At 39.3% G+C, this 21809-nt stretch overlaps 2 long non-coding RNA genes across 2 annotated transcripts; both read left to right on the top strand.

The window, feature by feature from the left end:
* The first annotated feature begins 4463 nt into the window (after nucleotides 1-4463).
* On the top strand, nucleotides 4464-5901 carry LOC110880593. Its single transcript, XR_002559385.1, has 3 exons — nucleotides 4464-4592; nucleotides 5072-5125; nucleotides 5607-5901. It is a non-coding gene; the product is annotated as an uncharacterized LOC110880593 (long non-coding RNA).
* Nucleotides 5902-10669: 4768 nt separating this feature from the next.
* LOC110880594 lies at nucleotides 10670-12107 on the top strand. The gene is made up of 3 exons (XR_002559386.1): nucleotides 10670-10798; nucleotides 11278-11331; nucleotides 11813-12107. It is a non-coding gene; the product is annotated as an uncharacterized LOC110880594 (long non-coding RNA).
* Nucleotides 12108-21809: the final 9702 nt, after the last annotated feature.

Below are 21809 nucleotides of genomic sequence, written 5' to 3'. Positions count from 1 at the left end.
CATCTAAACCAAGATTTCGTCTCCAAAACTTTTACCCACTGTAGTAGAATAATATTTTTGGAATTTTAAAGATTTTTAATAATTTTTACCTTGCTCATAATCTGCGGTTATGGCTACGGTTCGGTAAATACCGAATATACCCTTTTCGGCCAAAACTTGAGTTCTACTAGGTCTTTTGACCCGATTCCAGTTTCCATTGATTTTAAATAATAAATAAAGTATTTTAGACTTTATAAACTGTTCGGGAAACTCTGATTTCCTGTAGAACTCGAAAAGCCCTTTAAAAGTCTTTAAAATGACCGAAAAGCCCCTACGGGGCATAATATTAACTTAAACTCGTTACGGGCATCACGGAAGGTATCCTACTGATAACACAACCTCTTTAAGGCATATTGACTTAGGAAATAAACGTAAGACTCTCATGGTTAACCGTTTCGCCTATTGCGCGCACGGTTCGGCTTATGAAACTAGTTTTCATAAATTAGCCGATACGGGTCAAATTATATTATTTGGACCCCAAAATCCAGAGTGTGAACCTTGAACCCATATAAAACAAGTCTCTGGACTTGTTTGGGGCAGAATCACATTCCATTCTCGGTTTTCGCCTTTTCGCACGATTAAACCATATTTATATTCCGGAACCAACCGGTCTAGGCTACGGCCAATATAAAGACCCGTTAGGATTCTAAGAGGTTAATTTAAAACCTTCGTTCCAGATTAGGAGCCCAGTAAAAGCTATCGGTGATTTAATCCAATTAAGGAATAATACTTGCAAAGGTAAATACTTTTAACTTATTTCCCCTATACGGGCTTGGGATACGGTATAATAATACCGCTTGATTGAGCATCATATCTTTCCACCGCTTAGGTGGGTAATTGAATAATATGATCGGCTCATTTAAACAGTTTTGTTTCTTAAAAGCCTTTGGGGGGTTAATGACCGTTGTCCCGGATATCCTTGGCATCATTTTACGAAATGGCCACGACCATCGACATCCCGGTGTAGGCGTACACCCGGTATATATTGTCGACAATTAATTAAAAGACGTAGCCGTTGGTTTCTATACTACGGTTTTACGCAATGTGGTGTGTCTATTAATCTTTAACCCGGCACGATCCGGGCTACTAAACGCATAAAAGAACATGTAATACGTTCACAAGATTTTAATAATTTTCCCAAGTTATAAAAGAATTTGTGCCTTGTGCATTCAAATCAATTTTAATAAACATTTTTAAATGTGTCAGTTGAACGTATTTACCAGTGTAAACTGACGTATTTTCCCCAAAAAGATTAAGTGCAGGTACTATACGAAATTGGCTGGTATTAGCTTCCTAAGCATCACGAATAGTCTCGCAAACTCGATGCCGTATCTGAATGAACAATATTTTATTATTTTGATCCGCTGTGGATACATTCAACTTCTGTAATATATTTGATATTACCACCAGAGGTTGAAGTATATATTTATCTTTAAAGCTTCCGCTGTGCATTTATATAATTGTGTGGTTTGACTATATTGTTGCCAACTACGTCACGGTAATCCCCCACCGGGCCCACCGGTGATACACGTGGAAATCGGTGTGTGACAGGTTGGTATCAGAGCCAACATTGAGTGAATTAAACACTATCCTATTGTGTTTAATCTCAATGACACAATTGCACATACTTGAGTCTAGACAAGAACTTAGGACAAATTCGAATTTTTATTCCAATTTTGTTTTTTTTTAATTTTATTATTGGTATTTAAAGTTTTATAAAGTAGGAAAAAAATGCCACCTGTTATATTTCGAGGAAGAGGAAGGGGAAGAAGAGGCAGAGGAGATATCGTGACACATCACGATCACGAAGCTGGACCGTCAGGTACAAGACCTCCTTTAATGACAAGGAGCGAAGAACCACAACGACGAAGAGATCTTTACGAACTTGCGAGGCATTCCACCTCGCACAGCTCGACGCCATCATACCGGCACTCCTTTGGGCCAAACTCAGAGAATGATCCCAACAACCCACAACCCTCCTTCATACCTCTACAACGTTCGGTATCGCATCGAAATTACGACGACCCTACTCCATACTACATAGGTCAGTTTAATCCAGCTGACTACATACAGGAACCTTCAGGCTTTGTTCCATTAGGGCCACAAGATCACTTCTCCGAAGACCATATGGATGAAGATACTGATCCAACAGAACCTGCTCGTGGTACGCCCACGCATCCGATAGAAGTCTCTGATGGGTCATCCTTCCATGGCACACCCTATCAGGGACCGGATAGCTTTCAAGCGTTGTTCGACCGACATGAGTGGTACTACACACCACCTCAACAGACATCACAACAACCGCGACATCCACAGGATCCCTCTGAGGATTCACGCTTTGTGGCAGTTACGCCACCACCTCCGCCACCGGCACAACCAGTAATGCCTGATCCGCCAAGGCGCAGGAGGACAAATGCTCGTATGTCCACACGAGGAGGAGGGGGTATCCACTTCAGCACCCCTCGACACTCTAGTAGTAGCCACTATCCGCCACTACAAGAAGAAGGACCTTCAAGTCCTATACAGGAGGCGAACTCCGCACCAGCTGCACCAAATTCGCCACCATTTGGGTATGACCAACCCATACCTGCTTACACGGGTCCAACGGCTTACAACCCGTTCGAACCGTCTCAGGCACATTACAACTACAATTATGAGCGCGACCCATATGTGGTGTCGGCTAGATATAATGCACGCTACCCTGACGGAGCACATGGAAACATGGGAGCTCCGGACTACTCAGCTCATGGGTATCCAATACCTCCCAGACCTCCAGTTCCGCAACAAGCGCCACAACCACGTTTCTCTCCTCCTGAACAGGAAGAGATACTCCATCGACTAGATCGTGTGGAGAGAGAGTTCGAGGAAGAGAAAAAGAGCCACCGAGGATTTCTCAAAGGCTTGGCGAACCTACTAAAGGGCAAAAAGAAGAAACGTGACCACTAGCCCTTAATAGTTGTACTAATGTAATTTCTACTTTAAAAGAAGTCCCTACATGGACATTTAGATCGTGTGGAGAGAGAGTTCGAGGAAGAGAAAAAGAGCCACCGAGGATTTCTCAAAGGCTTGGCGAACCTACTAAAGGGCAAAAAGAAGAAACGTGACCACTAGCCCTTAATAGTTGTACTAATGTAATTTCTACTTTAAAAGAAGTCCCTACATGGACATTTATCGTATTTCAGTCCCTACGTGGACTTATCTTTTAGTCCTTGCATGGACACTTATCTTATGTTAGTCCCTGCGTGGACTTGTCACTTATTTTAAACCTCTATGGAGGTATGTACTATTTGAAAGACCCGTTTAGGGCAATATGTGATTGTATTTGAGATTATGGAATGTATGTTATGAGTTTTGTTTTAATATGTATGAAATAAATCAAAACCATTCCTTTTAAATTGATCTGCCTAAATAAAGAATCTTACGAGTGAAACCTAGCCTGGTGTCTTTTAAGATCCGGCCAAGATGGTAGGACTTAATTAAAAAATTCAGATTCCTTGTTAACCGCTGCAAGCATGTTAACAATCATGGCAGATGTGATTCGTTAAAATCACGCGCGTCATCCTTATACAATAATCCTTTAAGGATTTCAAAACCCAACTAAATGATTTATAAATCGTGGGTTAAATCACCAATGAAGGTGATCAAACTTATTTAAACATCCATTAGTGATGTAGTGCCTACGGGCCAATCTTATTAAAACATCCATTAGTGATGTAGTGCCTATGGGCCAAATCTTATTAAATCATCCATTAAGTGATGTAGTGCCTACGGGCCAACCATATTAAAACATCCATTAGAGGTGTAGTGCCTATGGGCCATAATAATTGTCTTATAAAGACAAAAGGCAGTGGTGGTCTATGACTCCCTGTCAGAAAGAGATAAAAGAACTACGGTTCAAATCTCTATGCCTTTGATTCTCTGAAATCTCGGCTAATAGTATAAAACATCCTCGTGATTAGGCTTTATGCCGCCAATATTATTGATATAGCTAAAATAGGATATATTCAAATACTAAGATTTAATGAGTAATAAGTTAACCAAATATGGTCTCTGTTACCATGGTTGACAAATTGTCATGAAAGACAATTATATAATAATCTCCTGAATAAAATTTTGTTATCTTCTGTAACAGATTCAAGTTACAATGGCGGATCCCAATGGAGAGAACAGCCATACAAATGAAGATGACTACGACAATGCGCCAGTGCATCTGTGTAACACCCTAAAAATGTTTACTTGATAAGTTAAAGTTTATTTAAAACTTGACTTAGTGGGATTTAATTTGCATGATACAAATAATAAAGGGGTGAAGTTTAAAACAAATAAGTGAAGGAACTTGAGGGACTAAAGTTGTAACATGTCAAAAATTAAGTTAATTAAATTAAAAAGAATTAAAAACCCACACACACTCTGTGCATGGGTTCTGGACGATCGAACAGAAGACAAGGGTTGAAACCCTAGCATCAAGAAATCAAGCAATTTAGCTTGAATCAAAGGAAAAATTCGATGCATGATTCCCTAAACTCGAGTAGCTAACCTCAATTTCCGAAGTGGTAAGTTTAATTTTCTGGAATCATGATTTGTAGGATGAAGGGTTCAACCCAATCTCGAATTCTTGTATCAAATATGAGAAATCTGAGTTAGGATTACTTTCTAGAACAAGAATTATGTTTGATTTTAGGTTATTTGAATGATTCTTGTAAAAAAACCCACTTCATGAAAAATTGTGTTATGAATAGGATGATCAAAGTAGTTATAATCATGTGAAATCTTGAAATATGATGATGTTGTAATGCTTGAATCTTAGAAAATTTGTGTGGGATAAAAGAAAGATATGAACATGGATTGGTTGTTGATGAGTTATAAAGATGAACTAGTAGGATTCATGCTTTGTATACTTGTGCATAATGCTTGTAAATACAATGCCCACCAAGTGTTCGATGAAATGCTTAAGAGAATAAATATGTGTAAATTTGGAACATAAAGGAATGAAATTTGGGTACTAAGCGAATGAATGAATGTGTTGATATAGGCGTGAAGGAAGAAGGTTCAAATGCTAAGAAATCGGAAGGTTCACAAGACCGAGGTATGTTCCGTTGCATACAATTCCTTATTTAATATTTTGTATATTTATGTTTTGGTAAACACTTTTGTTATAACGATCATAGTGATTAGTAAGTTGATAACAAATCCTTCATGGGTTTGGTTATGCTCATAATATTACATTAAGTTAAGCACGTCGACCGGTTCTAGTTCAACCAGGTCGAGCCAGAAAAGGTACCATCCGTTTAGAACGGGTGGTCACGAATGCAATAAGAAGCGTATGAAGCTCAATCCGTTATACGGATAGAACGAAAGATCTATGTGTAAGCTATTAACCCGATGATACCGGGTCGTAAGTGGTATGCCTGAACCTCATTATGAGGGTGTATGCCATTACCCATTTAATTGGGTAAATCGAATGCGTAAGAATAATGAAAGCATATAAACGAATGAAGCTGATATGTTGTTATATTGAGTTAAATGAGTATTACGACTAACTTTTGAAGCCTTGTTATTGAATGTAGGTAAATCCTCAATTCATGCGACTTGGAGAATCGGAGCGAGCACATGTCCATGTTATGTTATACCAAACGCTTCCGCTAGCTTGTTCTCATCTTTTTGATCCATGACTTGTTATTTTGCTTAACTTTGTTAGTAGTCGTATATTTTTAAAACTTGTTGTCTTTGCTTTCGGTAATATTATGTCGAACGGATCGTAGAATGCTATTTAGTTTGATTATGTTAAAAACAGGGGCATGCTCGTTTTATGGACGGGTCATGCCCAAATTTTGTTAAAATCACATATTAATGTTATTGATACTTAATTTGTTAAAAGAAAAGTTTGGTTATCATAAAAGCTTATGTTTCTAGCGTCTTTTGAATGTCATTTCTTCTAGACGCAAATACGGACGTAACAAGTTGGTATCAGAGCCTAGGTTTGAGGGATTCGAGCAAGAGTAATAGTGCTTGAACTCAAACCGACGGCTCGTGCAAAAATATGCTCGCTCCGAGATCGCCAATGAGGTAAAACTTTAAGTTTTTGTTTAATACAAGTATGTATAGTGTGTTTATGATAAATATTTAAGTTAAGTATGCGAAATAGTAATAATGGGAGTTAAACATTGGGTTTTATCTGATCTGGCGTCACACACAGGTGTGTCGTTAAGTGACACAGCTGTGTGGACCATTGATGCTTGTTGCTGAGATCAGGGTGTGTAGCAAGGCTGACACAGACGTGTGACATTGTACTCGGATAATCAACACAGCTGTGTCTGGTCAAATTTTTCAGCGATTAGCGTTTCAGCAAACGGGACGCCGTCGCCGACGCCCCCCTTAGTCCCGACACCCTAAGTGTCTGTCGACGGGCAAAAGTGGCCGACGCCACATTCCAGGACCGGTCGCCGAGGGTGTAAGGCCGTCGCCGACGGCTTCTGGAGTAACAATCTACTGAAATTTTTATTTTAGTATTATTCTCGCGTTCCGAGTTACCGGGTTGTCCGAAAGTCCATTTAAATGTTTATGTAGGGTCCAAATAATGCCTAATAAGATGTATCTAACCACAATTAGTGGTTACGATGGAAAGAAACTCGTAAAGGTCGAGAGTAATGTGTCGAAGGACACGAATGAATGCTGAAAGTTTAAAAAGTGAGTAAAGTATGAAATGTAAGAATGCGAATGAAGTAAATACGGACTAATAAACTATGATGAATTGAAAGCTTATGAGTTATAATTTAAGTTCCCATACTCTTCAGAAATGCCCGTTTTATGTTCCTGTCAAGTTATGAAGATCGTCGGCGATAAAGTAAAATTTATAAAAGTCGAATGTAACATATGGAATGGCATGAAATGAATGACGAATGTATAAAGTGGAGTTGGAATTCGCATGAAAATTTGGATGAAAGTATGCTTTGATAGAATTACGCATTAGAGACTTGTACCTTGTACATGAATGGTGTGATGCTTATGTGTATTTAATGATTTGTTTTGTTATGGTTAAGAGGCGAATATGTGCTAGATGTGAATCATATGAGCTTATCAGTAAAGGGTATGTTGGAATTATGATATATAGTTACCTTGAATGATATTTGCTAATTGTAGAATAATGAAACATTAGCATGTAAAAGTGCGTGTATATGAATGTATATGTGTATTGTTTAGAGGATCACGTAAATTGTATATATCATACAATACGAGTATGAAATGCGTAGGATATTAATATTATGGACTACCATATTTAGATGGATACATGTTCAAAAGTTTAAAGTGTGTAAGCAAGACAGTTGACTTTCTAAAAGTCAATGGTATAGGAATATTATAGAACGGCCATTAGACTCAAATGTTAAAGTAAAGAGTTAATGTGTTATGCATTCAATGATTTATGTGTTATGCTTGATGATAGTTTAGATGTATGGATTGGAAGTGAGATAACTATTAATAAATGTCTCAATTATACGAAATTTGACTAATGAAAGTCAATTAACGTGTGAATAGTTGTGTGTATGCTCACATAAGCTAACGATGTTATGAACGTAATAATATGTAAGGATGGAAGTCTTGTCAATTGACTCAAGCATGGATGGCAAACAGGGTAAGAGGAAGCGATGAAGTAAGCATGAACATGGACGCTAAAGGTAAGTGATTTCGCCATCACTTCGAATTTATCCACATGAAGATGTATGCGTATTTGAACAGTCGAAAATTAAAGTGAAATGTATAAATAAATGAGAAATGTTAAGATACGTTTTGGTTGAAATGGTTGGCTTATGTTAAACCGGTAAGATCTCATTATAGGGTTAAACCGGTCATAGATTCTAGTTGAGAAGTTTTAGGGCGGAAATGAGAACTTGGTAATGTTAATAAAAGGTATGGAGAGAATGTTAGATGAGGTACTAGCTAAAGACATGTTGTAAATATGTTGAATTGAAAGAAAGTACAACGCGTGATTCAGTACTTATATACAATAGGTACTAAGTGGTGAATAACTTTAAAAGGTCAAATCATAGAAAGTCAGTAAATAATAATTATTCACAAATTTTGGAAATATTACGTAAGAAATGCAACGTGTAATGTAGGATACTCATTAGTAAGAGACATGCTAGAGAACGTAGGTGAATTAACACCAAATATGGTGAACGAACAAATGGAAATGATATATTAAGAGATGGTCATGAATTGACCGAAGCTCGAGAAAAACACGAGAATCATCTCACTTATGTCCGGTCAAGCTAGCAAAAGGGGGCCTAACGATTCTTAAAGGATTGGATCAATATAAGAAAGAAAGATAAGAATGAAAAGTTTAAGCTTACGATTGAATGTGAATCAAACTTAAGAAAGAATGGTGGGAACACCACTAGAAATAGGATGTAGAGTGTCGCGTAGAGACGCGCTACCTGAATTAGGACATGGAATTGGTGCTAGGACCCAACACTTGAAGTTGAATGTAGAAGATTAATACGAAAATATATCATAAGAAATGTCAGGGTAAATGATACGACAGAAGAACGTAAGGTACGGATAAAAACATTAGAATATGAGAAATGGATTCAAACTAGTAAAAGTGAAAAGTAAGAAATTAAAAGTTCGAATCCGTAAGTGAAGACGGATTAAGCAAGTGAGAATAAAAACTAAGTACCAAACTCAAATAAAGTTATACAGGTCAAAGGACGATCGCCATTTGAACCCGGTATTTAATGTTCGGTTTGTCAAGTTTATTACATATAGATGAGCATAATGTATGGGCATGCTTTATCACAGTTTGGAAAGCATTAACCGTCGCAAAGTATAAATAACGAGTCAAGGGTTTTGACTGCGCCAGGTACGTATAAAAAATTATATTTTTAATAGGAGCTTAGGGCTCGACTAGAGAATGATGTGTCAGAATAGGATAACTGATACTCGTATGTAAGAATGCATTTACAATTAGACTTCCAAAGAGTCAAACGAAATAAATGAAGTCCTTGCAACTATGCAAGTATATGGTACGAATGTGTACCTCGATGCAACCACAATAGGTGAGGGGGGTGTTAGTCTGACCTTGAAAGGTCAAACCGCGAAAGTTGGAGAAATAACCAATAAAAAGAAAGGATTGTATGTAAGAAATGGAATGTATGATATGTTTAGCATGTACGTAAGAAAATTTTGAAAGATACAATAGGCGAACAAACACCCTGTAGGACACAATTATGAAAGGTTGTGTGCTAATTATTTATTTATAGATAAATATGATGGAATTCTTAGTGAAATGATAGTATTGAAGCTAGTGGGAGGATGCCCACGAGTGAGAGCGTATTTCATGAATAAATGAGACCAATTCTGGTATGGAAGGTACATATAAAGAGGCGGATCGATCCGGCACACGGATAACCGACTTATACATTGAAAGCGAGGTTAGTAAAATGTTTAATTCTTAGATAATGATTAAGAATCCGAAGATTTATATGTAAATGTGAACAGAATGAACGGTAGAATAATTATGGTATGCTATACAGTGATCGACCTGTAATGGTCAGCGCGAGAAGGTATGAATGTTAGTAAGAGGGATAATTAAAGGCCTCAAATGAACGTTTGAGCTGAATTGGTTAAACGCTAGTATGATGCTCGTACATAACATACCTAGTTGTTATTATAAGTAGTTCATGCAAGGAGCTAATAATAAAGTGTGCGAAGAATTAAATTCAAGACTAAACTTAAACTCGTAATTAGTTCGAGTGACGGTGGTAACCGTAGAATGATGCCTTATACTCGTATTAAGTATGAAAAAGTAATTAGGAAGTGGGAAGCTTTGTATAAGTATCACTAAGTCATTAAATGTCTATAGTATACGTATAATGTTGTGCTAAGCCCTCATATGAGCAAGAAAGTAATTGGAAGAACGTTGTAATGGGATGATGGGGATTGCTTATAATTACAATAATGAATTATGTCGTGCATGATTCGTGTGCGGAATAAAATAAATCAATTTATTTATATTAGTAGATGTATGAATATGTTACGCTTATTTAGAAAGATAGAAACAAGCCGCAAGCATAAGCTTGTACGACAAATAGTATGTATTTGGAATAAATTTCAATGAACGAACCGCTAGTGATGATGTATGTTAGGAACTAGTATTATAAAGTGAAAACGACACTAATAAGAACTCTGGATCAGATTCTGACTTATATGTGCTTATGAAAGTAAATTGTTTGAGTTAAGAACGGAGGGACAATGCACACAAATATGTTTATGCATGAATGAAACTTTTGCCAAGATTCCAAATGCATTTATATTGTATTAAGCATCGTGGATGAATAGATGAAAAAAAAGTAAGAGTAGAAGTGGTCTAGTTGGAATGAGAAAGGTTTCGGAGACGAAACCTCCTTTAAGGGGGGTAGATTTGTAACACCCCAAAAATGTTTACTTGATAAGTTAAAGTTTATTTAAAACTTGACTTAGTCGGATTTAATTTGCATGATACAAATAATAAAGGGGTGAAGTTTAAAACTAAATAAGTGAAGGAACTTGAGGGACTAAAGTTGTAACATGTCAAAAATTAAGTTAATTAAATTAAAAAGAATTAAAAACCCACACACACTCTATGCGTGGGTTCTGGACGATCGAACAGAAGACAAGGGTTGAAACCCTAGCATCAAGAAATCAAGCAATTTAGCTTGAATCAAAGGAAAAATTCGATGCATGATTCCCTAAACTCGAGTAGCTAACCTCAATTTCCGAAGTGGTAAGTTTAATTTTCTGGAATCATGATTTGTAGGATGAAGGGTTCAACCCAATCTCGAATTCTTGTATCAAATATGAGAAATCTGAGTTAGGATTACTTTCTAGAACAAGAATTATGTTTGATTTTAGGTTATTTGAATGATTCTTGTAAAAAAACCCACTTCATGAAAAATTGTGTTATGAATAGGATGATCAAAGTAGTTATAATCATGTGAAATCTTGAGATATGATGATGTTGTAATGCTTGAATCTTAGAAAATTTGTGTGGGATAAAAGAAAGATATGAACATGGATTGGTTGTTGATGAGTTATAAAGATGAACTAGTAGGATTCATGCTTTGTATACTTGTGCATAATGCTTGTAAATACAATGCCCACCAAGTGTTCGATGAAATGCTTAAGAGAATAAATATGTGTAAATTTGGAACATAAAGGAATGAAATTTGGGTACTAAGCGAATGAATGAATGTGTTGATATAGGCGTGAAGGAAGAAGGTTCAAATGCTAAGAAATCGGAAGGTTCACAAGACCGAGGTATGTTCCGTTGCATACAATTCCTTATTTAATATTTTGTATATTTATGTTTTGGTAAACACTTTTGTTATAACGATCATAGTGATTAGTAAGTTGATAACAAATCCTTCATGGGTTTGGTTATGCTCATAATATTACATTAAGTTAAGCACGTCGACCGGTTCTAGTTCAACCAGGTCGAGCCAGAAAAGGTACCATCCGTTTAGAACGGGTGGTCACGAATGCAATAAGAAGCGTATGAAGCTCAATCCGTTATACGGATAGAACGAAAGATCTATGTGTAAGCTATTAACCCGATGATACCGGGTCGTAAGTGGTATGCCTGAACCTCATTATGAGGGTGTATGCCATTACCCATTTAATTGGGTAAATCGAATGCGTAAGAATAATGAAAGCATATAAACGAATGAAGCTGATATGTTGTTATATTGAGTTAAATGAGTATTACGACTAACTTTTGAAGCCTTGTTATTGAATGTAGGTAAATCCTCAATTCATGCGACTTGGAGAATCGGAGCGAGCACATGTCCATGTTATGTTATACCAAACGCTTCCGCTAGCTTGTTCTCATCTTTTTGATCCATGACTTGTTATTTTGCTTAACTTTGTTAGTAGTCGTATATTTTTAAAACTTGTTGTCTTTGCTTTCGACAATATTATGTCGAACGGATCGTAGAATGCTATTTAGTTTGATTATGTTAAAAACAGGGGCATGCTCGTTTTATGGACGGGTCATGCCCAAATTTTGTTAAAATCACATATTAATGTTATTGATACTTAATTTGTTAAAAGAAAAGTTTGGTTATCATAAAAGCTTATGTTTCTAGCGTCTTTTGAATGTCATTTCTTCTAGACGCAAATACGGACGTAACAATCTGACAGGCGCACAGTTAAAGGCTCAAATTGACAATGCAGTTCAGGCAGCTCTGGATCGTCAATATACTGAGTCCCAAGGCAGAACCGTATTAAAACCACCCTCCAAACCAAAGTCACAATCCAAACCACTCTCCAAACCCAAGAAAGATGACGATAATCACTCGTCCACTGAGAATAGTATTCATCGTGAACGAGAATATACTGATGCGTCCGGTGCCAAGGTTTGCACCTACAAGTACTTCGTGTCTTGTAAGCCCCGGGAATTCACAGGGGAAAAGGGTGCTGTTGATTGTATCACCTGGCTGGATGAGATGGACACTATTGTGGACATCAGTGGGTGCGCAGAGAAGGATGTGGTGAAGTTTGTGTCCCAGTCATTTAAGGGCGAGGCCCTGGCATGGTGGAGAGCGTTGGTGCAGGCATCAGGTAAGTCTGCTCTATACAAGATGACATGGGAGGAATTTATTGCTCTCATTAAGGAAAACTACTGCCTCAGCATGAGGTTGAGAAGATCGAGGCTGACTTTGTGTCACTGGTGATGACGAACCTGGACTGCCAGGCATATCTGACGAGCTTCAATACGATGTCTCGCCTGGTTCCGTACCTTGTGACACCAGAGTCTAGAAGAATCGCCCGTTTCATTGGGGGCTTGGAGCCTGCGATAAAGGCTAGCGTAAAGGCCTCTCGGCCGACGACCTTCAGGTCAGTTACTGACCTCTCCTTGTCTCTCACTTTAGATGCTGTCCGTCTGAGGACGCTAAGGAGCAAGGAGGCTGAAAAGAGGCAACGTGAGGATGATACCTCACGAAGGTCAGGAAAGAAGCACCGTGGAAACGGTGATGGCAAAAGAGGGTCGGAGACGAAGAAAGACGGGCAAACTGGTGAAAGACCCAACTGCAAAATCTGCAAGAAACCCCACTCTGGGAAATGTAGGTTTGGGTCAAATTCACAGTCTCAGCCAAAGACTTTTTCCTGTGGACTATGCAAGTCCAAGGACCATAAGACGGTGGACTGCAAGAAAATCAAGGATGCAACATGCTATGGTTGCAATGAAAATGGGCATATCAAGAGCAACTGCCCTAAGAATGCCAGGAAACCGGAGGAGACCAAAAAGACAAATGCGAGAGTCTTCCGCATGGATGCAAAGGAGGCTGTGCTGAACGACAATGTGCTTACAGGTACTTTTCTCGTAAATAATATATTTACAAGAGTACTTTTCGATTCAGGCGCCGATAAATCCTTTGTAGACCAAAAATTTTGCCAACTATTAAATATGCCTATCAAAACCCTAGATGTAAAATACGAGGTAGAGTTAGCAGACGGCACGATAGAAACCGTCTCTACTGTTCTAGAGGGATGTGAAATGTCCATTAAGAACCATTCTTTTCCTCTATCTCTACTTCCCTTCAATCTAGCGGGTTTCGACATTGTTTTAGGCATGGACTGGTTATCCCGTAATCAGGCCCAAATCATTTGCGGCAAAAGGCATATAGTGTTAAAAACTCCGAGTGGTGAGTCGCTTACCATTCGAGGAGATACGCAGTACGGGTTGCCCGAGGACGTATCTATGCTCAAAGCTTCTAGGTGTTTGAACAGAGGCTGTGTCATTTACATGGCTCAGGTGATAATTGAAGAGCCTAAGCCGAAGATAGAGGATCTTCCTGTTATTTCTGAATATCCCGAGGTTTTCCCCGAAGAACTACCTGGTTTACCACCAGATAGACAAGTGGAATTCAGAATAGATATCATACCGGGAGCAGCTCCTATAGCTAGAGCACCTTACAGGCTAGCTCCTACTGAAATGAAGGAACTAAGAACCCAGTTGGATGAACTGTTGGCAAAAGGTTTTATCAGACCTAGTTCGTCTCCCTGGGGAGCACCTGTCCTATTTGTAAAGAAGAAGGACGGATCGATGCGGTTGTGCATCGATTACCGAGAGCTAAACAAAGTTACCATAAAGAATAGATATCCTTTGCCAAGGATCGACGATCTGTTCGATCAGCTTCAAGGAGCAAGCTATTTCTCGAAGATCGACTTGAGGTCGGGCTATCATCAGCTAAGGGTCAGAGATGAAGATGTACATAAGACTGCATTTAGGACTCGCTATGGTCATTACGAGTTCCTAGTGATGCCTTTTGGGCTCACAAATGCACCGGTTGCGTTCATGGATCTCATGAATCGCGTCTGCAAGCCGTATTTGGACAAATTTGTCATAGTCTTCATCGACGATATCCTTATATATTCCAAGAACCAAGCTGACCACGAGAAGCACCTCCGTTGCATTCTCGAGTTACTACAGCGTGAGAAACTCTACGCCAAATTCTCGAAATGTGAATTCTGGCTACGAGAGGTTCAGTTTTTAGGTCACGTTGTAAGTAAGCGTGGTATCCAAGTGGATCCCGCTAAGGTAGAGGCAGTCATGAACTGGCAAGAGCCAAAGACGCCTACCGAAATTCGTAGTTTCCTGGGATTAGCAGGATACTACAGGAGATTTATTGAGAATTTTTCGAGGATTGCTGCGCCCCTGACTTCCTTAACCAAGAAGAAAGAAAAATTTATTTGGGGCCCAAAGCAGCAAGAGTCCTTCGAAGTTCTGAAGCAGAAGCTAAGCAACGCACCTGTGTTGACACTACCTGAAGGTACAGATGAATTCGTAGTTTACTGCGATGCATCACATACCGGCATGGGGTGTGTGCTTATGCAGAAGGGCAAGGTGATTGCCTATGCTTCAAGACAACTAAAGGTGCATGAAAAGAATTACACCACCCATGACTTGGAGTTGGGTGCCGTTGTATTTGCACTGAAATTGTGGAGGCATTACCTCTATGGTATTAAATTTGTGATTTATTCTGATCACAAAAGCCTTCAGCACCTGTTCAATCAGAAAGAGTTGAACATGAGGCAGCGCCGTTGGATGGAGACCTTGAATGACTATGATTGTGAGATCAGGTACCATCCCGGCAAGGCGAATGTAGTCGCTGATGCCCTGAGCAGAAAGAAAGGGTAAAACCTATTCGAATCAATGCCAAGAGCATTGAGGTCAAGAACAATTTAATTTAATTGAAAGGATATTAGCTGCACAGCGAGAGGCTGTGTTGGAAGCTAATTATCCTAATGAAAAGTTAGGAGTAACTGAGGAGCAGTTGACTCTTAGCAAGGATGGAATTCTTAGACTGAACGGACGTATATGGGTTCCGATTTATGGAGGACTACGAGATGTTATCCTCCAGGAAGCCCATAGTTCCAAATATTCTGTCCATCCTGGTGCAGACAAGATGTGTCAAGATTTAAAGGCAAACTATTGGTGGATAGGCTTGAAAAAGTCTGTGGCCGCCCATGTAGCAAAATGCTTGACTTGTGCTCAAGTCAAAGCCGAACACCAAAAGCCGTCTGGCTTGCTACACCAGCCTGAGCTTCCCGAGTGGAAGTGGGAATGTGTAACTATGGATTTTATTACCAAGTTACTGAAAATCAGGAAGGGAAACGACACGATATGGGTCATAGTCGATAGGCTGACTAAATCAGCTCATTTCTTACCCATCAAGGAGACGTATAGCTCCGATATGTTAGCCCAACTTTATGTTGATAAGATTGTAGCCTTACACGGCATACCTGTGACTATTATCTCCGACAGGGATACCAGGTACACGTCTCACTTCTGGAAGAGTTTCCAGCAATCTTTGGGCACGCGTTTGAACTTCAGTACGGCTTACCATCCACAGACGGACGGTCAGAGTGAGCGTACTATACAAACGCTATAAGACATGCTTCGTGCATGTGCGATCGATTTAGGTGGTAACTGGGATAAGAACCTACCCCTAATCGAATTCTCCTACAATAATAGCTACCATACCAGCATAAAGGCTGCGCCTTTCGAGGCATTATACGGTAGGAAATGTAGATCGCCTGTTTGTTGGGCGGAAGTAGGAGAGGTCCAATTATCGGGACAAGAGATAGTTTTCCAGACAACGGACAAGATTGTCCAGATACGGGAACGTCTCAAGGCTGCCCGTGATAGGCAGAAAAGCTACGCTGATCCGAAGCGTAAGGACCTTCACTTTGAAGTAGGTGAAAAGGTGTTGCTTAAAGTGTCGCCCTGGAAGGGGGTGATGCGTTTCGGCAAAAAGGGCAAGCTGAGTCCGAGGTACATAGGACCTTTTGAGGTCATTGAACGTGTCGGATCGGTCGCCTATAAGTTGAACTTGCCTGAAGAGCTCAATGGAATTCACAATGTGTTCCACATCTGCAATCTCAAAAAGTGCTTCGCCGATGAATCATTGGTGATTCCACACACAGATGTGCATATAGATGAGAGCTTAAAGTTTGTAGAAAAACCTTTGTCGATTGAAGATCGACAGGTGAAGAAGCTTCGAAGAAAGCACGTACCGATTGTAAAGGTCAAATGGGATGCTCGTAGAGGTCCCGAATATACATGGGAAGTCGAAGCCACAATGAAAGAAAAATACCCTTATTTATTTGAGTAAATCTCGGGTCGAGATTTATTTTAAGGGGGTGAGGATGTAACACCTCGAAATTTTGTGTCCAATGATGTGTTAACACGTGTCATTTGATTACACGTGGCATTGATATTAAATAAAGGACTAACATCGACAAACCTTGAATGTATGTAAATTCGAGGGTTATAAATATTAAGCAAGGGTAAATATACTGTATAGTAACCCTAAGTAGTGCTTGTACCCTCAAACGAATAAATCATGGATCGTACGGAAGCGAAACGCGGAAGAAAGTGAGAGATTACAAGCTACAGGGGTTAACTGTGTCAACATGTTTAATTATACCTCTGAGTGACCCTTTAACGCTCCCGAGGCTTTGTAACAGTATTATACGCTCACTAGAACATACTGTATAAATTTCGGGAAGTTCCGTTTTAAAACGAGAAAGTTATGATCGAATTCGTATGAGAAGGGTTAAAAGCGTCAACAATGAAAGTTAAGGCTTTCAGAATAATTAATAAACTAACCAGGGACTTAACTAAGCGGGTAAATAACACGAGGTCCTTAGTTGTAATTAACCGAGGGCCAAACCGCAAAGTTACCCCTTCAAACCCGAAAGGTCAGGTTAATAATTACGAAAGATTTCGTTATTAATTACCAGGATTTCGTAATGATTATAAAAGATTTTAAAAACCTGAAAATCAAGCCTCTCGCGACCCGCGTTGTGTTTTGGGTTAAGTGGAGGCGGGCCGCGAGCCACCTCCTTTACGCGCCTGAAGTTTGAATCTCAGGCGACCCGCGTACAAATGCATGGAAACTCCCATGCGGGCCGCATTGGACGCCCAGATGCAGAAAGTTTGTATTTTCTTGCCTTTTGAGCTTGTGAATGATCAAAACGCCAATAAAAGAGGCATGGGCGCCCCCTACTCGACCCATAACCCTCTAGGACACATGCCAACCATCCATGATCAGTTGTAGGGTGTTGTGTGATGATCTTGGACCTTGACTTTGGCTATAAATAGCATACTTGTGTTCATAACTTTCATCACAACACAACAACACTTCTCTGGTCATTCGAAAGGCTCTCAAGTGTTCTTCATTGCTCTCTAAGCAAGTCTTAACTTCTGTAAGTTCATTAGATCCCTTGTAGTTCAATTTATGCTTAGAAAATCACTAGAAACCAAACCGTCGTAAATACGGTTTGACTTTAAAATAAATCCGAGATGGTTCAGTCTTATGACGAATCAAAGGTAGTTATGAGTTGGTACTAATGTGGGTAATAAACCTCTAAAAGGGTTCCCTCTGATCACCGCTCTAACTATGTCAAATGTCGAGTCAAACGTGCACTTAAAAAGTCAACAGAAAGCTATTTTGCCGTTTTATACATAATCTGTAATGTATATGTTATAAAACCAGTTTTGACACTCATAAAACATGATATTAAGTATATAAACTTGTTTACGCTCGTTTGAATCGACCATTTGCTATATTGACCCGGTTCGGAGCCGAATGTCGCAAAAGTTTGACTTTTGCTTTGAATTCAGTTCTGACCCGTTTTAGTGAGGTATAGATATGCCTTAGGACTCTCTTAGGACCAGGTTACATGATGGTATAGACCTCTGTGATCGGTTCATGAATTGTCCGAGTCTTTTACGCATTTCCGTTAATCGCCTAAAAGTTGACCGTAACGGCCTTTTAAAAATAAAACGAGTATTTCGGACACGTGAATGGACCATAACCTTTCTTACTAAATTATAAGCATGTCCTTAAAGTTTCACGTCAATCCGAGGTCTAGAATGAGAGTTATGCTAAATAGCGCAATTAAAGTAAACTTTTGTAATAAACGGCGCAATTAGCATAACACCCATCTAAACCAAGATTTCGTCTCCAAAACTTTTACCCACTGTAGTAGAATAATATTTTTGGAATTTTAAAGATTTTTAATAATTTTTACCTTGCTCATAACCTGCGGTTATGGCTACGGTTCGGTAAATACCGAATATACCCTTTTTGGCCAAAACTTGAGTTCTACTAGGTCTTTTGACCCGATTCCAGTTGCCATTGATTTTAAATAATAAATAAAGTATTTTAGACTTTATAAACTGTTCGGGAAACTCAGATTTCCTGTAGAACTCGAAAAGCCCTTTAAAAGTCTTTAAAATGACCGAAAAGCCCCTACGGGGCATAATATTAACTTAAACTCGTTACGGGCATCACGGAAGGTATCCTACTGATACCACAACCTCTTTAAGGCATATTGACTTAGGAAATAAACGTAAGACTCTCATGGTTAACCGTTTCGCCTATTGCGCGCACGGTTCGGCTTATGAAACTAGTTTTCATAAATTAGCCGATACGGGTCAAATTATATTATTTGGACCCCAAAATCCAGAGTGTGAACCTTGAACCCATATAAAACAAGTCTCTGGACTTGTTTGGGGCAGAATCACATTCCATTCTCGGTTTTCGCCTTTTCGCACGATTAAACCATATTTATATTCCGGAACCAACCGGTCTAGGCTACGGCCAATATAAAGACCCGTTAGGATTCTAAGAGGTTAATTTAAAACCTTCGTTCCAGATTAGGAGCCCAGTAAAAGCTATCGGTGATTTAATCCAATTAAGGAATAATACTTGCAAAGGTAAATACTTTTAACTTATTTCCCCTATACGGGCTTGGGATACGGTATAATAATACCGCTTGATTGAGCATCATATCTTTCCACCGCTTAGGTGGGTAATTGAATAATATGATCGGCTCATTTAAACAGTTTTGTTTCTTAAAAGCCTTTGGGGGGTTAATGACCGTTGTCCCGGATATCCTTGGCATCATTTTACGAAATGGCCACGACCATCGACATCCCGGTGTAGGCGTACACCCGGTATATATTGTCGACAATTAATTAAAAGACGTAGCCGTTGGTTTCTATACTACGGTTTTACGCAATGTGGTGTGTCTATTAATCTTTAACCCGGCACGATCCGGGCTACTAAACGCATAAAAGAACATGTAATACGTTCACAAGATTTTAATAATTTTCCCAAGTTATAAAAGAATTTGTGCCTTGTGCATTCAAATCAATTTTAATAAACATTTTTAAATGTGTCAGTTGAACGTATTTACCAGTGTAAACTGACGTATTTTCCCCAAAAAGATTAAGTGCAGGTACTATACGAAATTGGCTGGTATTAGCTTCCTAAGCATCACGAATAGTCTCGCAAACTCGATGCCGTATCTGAATGAACAATATTTTATTATTTTGATCCGCTGTGGATACATTCGACTTCTGTAATATATTTGATATTACCACCAGAGGTTGAAGTATATATTTATCTTTAAAGCTTCCGCTGTGCATTTATATAATTGTGTGGTTTGACATATTGTTGCCAACTACGTCACGGTAATCCCCCACCGGGCCCACCGGTGATACACGTGGAAATCGGGGTGTGCCAGTAAAACGTGGAGAGTCTCAGAATTAAACTATGACTAAGCCGAAGTATTCGAAAGTTCTCTTAAGTTTGGGAATACGCTTTGGCCTAATAGGTAGGATACTCTCGCCGGAAATTTGGTTAACGGTATTCACCCTTCCAGTTACTACATATCCCTAGTCAATCGAAAATTCGAGACTTTGGTGAGATTGAAAATCGAGGAATGGAACTAATTGTCGAGATGTGGATTTCATTCCTAGCTTGACGATGTCGTTCCTAAGTGTGGTTTGTTCTTACCAATAAGAAGACAATTTCGACTAGTTAGCAAGGTCCACTAGAGTCAGAACGGGAAATTTCCATCAATGTAAGGAAATCACTCCTAACTTGATGGTAGAATTTCGTAAAAAGAACATGTAAGGCGGATTAAAAGTCATCACCAACTGTGGGAATCACCCTATTTTGGTGAGTCGTTTCAATTGTGGAATAAAAGTGTCTTCATGTAGTCGTGTCATTGTGTGCAGTACCTTAGGAAAGGTATGTAACTTGAGACATTATAAGAGAGAGAAGCAATTTAGAAAGAAAACTGGAAATTTTAATATCATAATAAAGAATGGTCAAATAAGGTTCTTAACTATAGGCTATGTCAATCATCGCAATTTTTCCTAATTCACTATAGTTATGGCTCTGGTACCAATCTGTCACACCCCAACTGATGACGGAATCATCAGGGCATGAGCGAATGGATGTAGAAGAAAAGGTGGACCAAACATCTCAAGTCTGCAAGAAAAAGGTTGTTTGTTTTTTTAACATATGTAGACTTTTAAAATAAACTGGTGGTCGTGTACGGACGGTAGTGGACATGAACGGTTGGTGGTGGACGTCAGTGGCAGATTTAGAAAATTCTTATAGGGGTAACGTTTCAAATAAAATGGGTAACGAAATCGAAAAAACGACATTTTTTTCCTAAATTTACATTACCGTCAGACCGTCAAGGGGTAGCGGAGGCTACCCCTTAATACAAGGTATGTCCGCCTAGTGGACGTGGACGGTGGGCGGTGGTGGTGGATGGCGGTGGTAGACGGTGGTGGTGGGTGGTGGACGGTGATAGACGGTAGTGGACGGTGGTGGGTGGTGGGCTATGGTGGGTGGTGGACGGCGATGGTGGGTGATGGACGGTGGTGGGTGGTGGATGGCGGTGGTGGGTGGTGGTGTTTAGCCCTTTGTAGACCTTAGAAGATCTTAGAAGTGGTTGGGCTAAGTCTGCACCAAGAAGAGCTCGCGCAGACGTTTTTTAATGAAACGTCTTCAGAAAACCAAACAGTCTACGGATGACGATGTCTGCCCGTGATCTGCACGACGCAGACAGAATAGCCTGCGCAGATCTTTTTTAGAAAAACAAACACCACCTTACTCATTCAAATTTGCTTCATGTTTTCGTTGTAAGATTAAATATATTATGTTTAATATTTAATCTATAGCCATCTTAATCATTTACATTATAGAGATCAAAATATATAATAACCTATTATTTAATTAGTTGGTAATTGTTGATGGACCATATTACCCTTAGTAACTAATTAGGTTTCCTCCTGGGTGCTTATATAAGGAGAGTTATGTGGAGGTTTAAGGGTTACTCAGTTTCACAATTCACACCCCATAAGTCATAACATCAATAAGGTTTTCGGCCTCCTCTCCATAACCGATACCCTTTTCGGTTTC

Source organism: Helianthus annuus, chromosome 10, assembly GCF_002127325.2.
Source record: "Helianthus annuus cultivar XRQ/B chromosome 10, HanXRQr2.0-SUNRISE, whole genome shotgun sequence".
NCBI lineage: Eukaryota > Viridiplantae > Streptophyta > Magnoliopsida > Asterales > Asteraceae > Helianthus > Helianthus annuus.
Note: the sequence above shows the minus strand (reverse complement) of the source record. Positions and strands in the feature narration are given on the sequence as shown.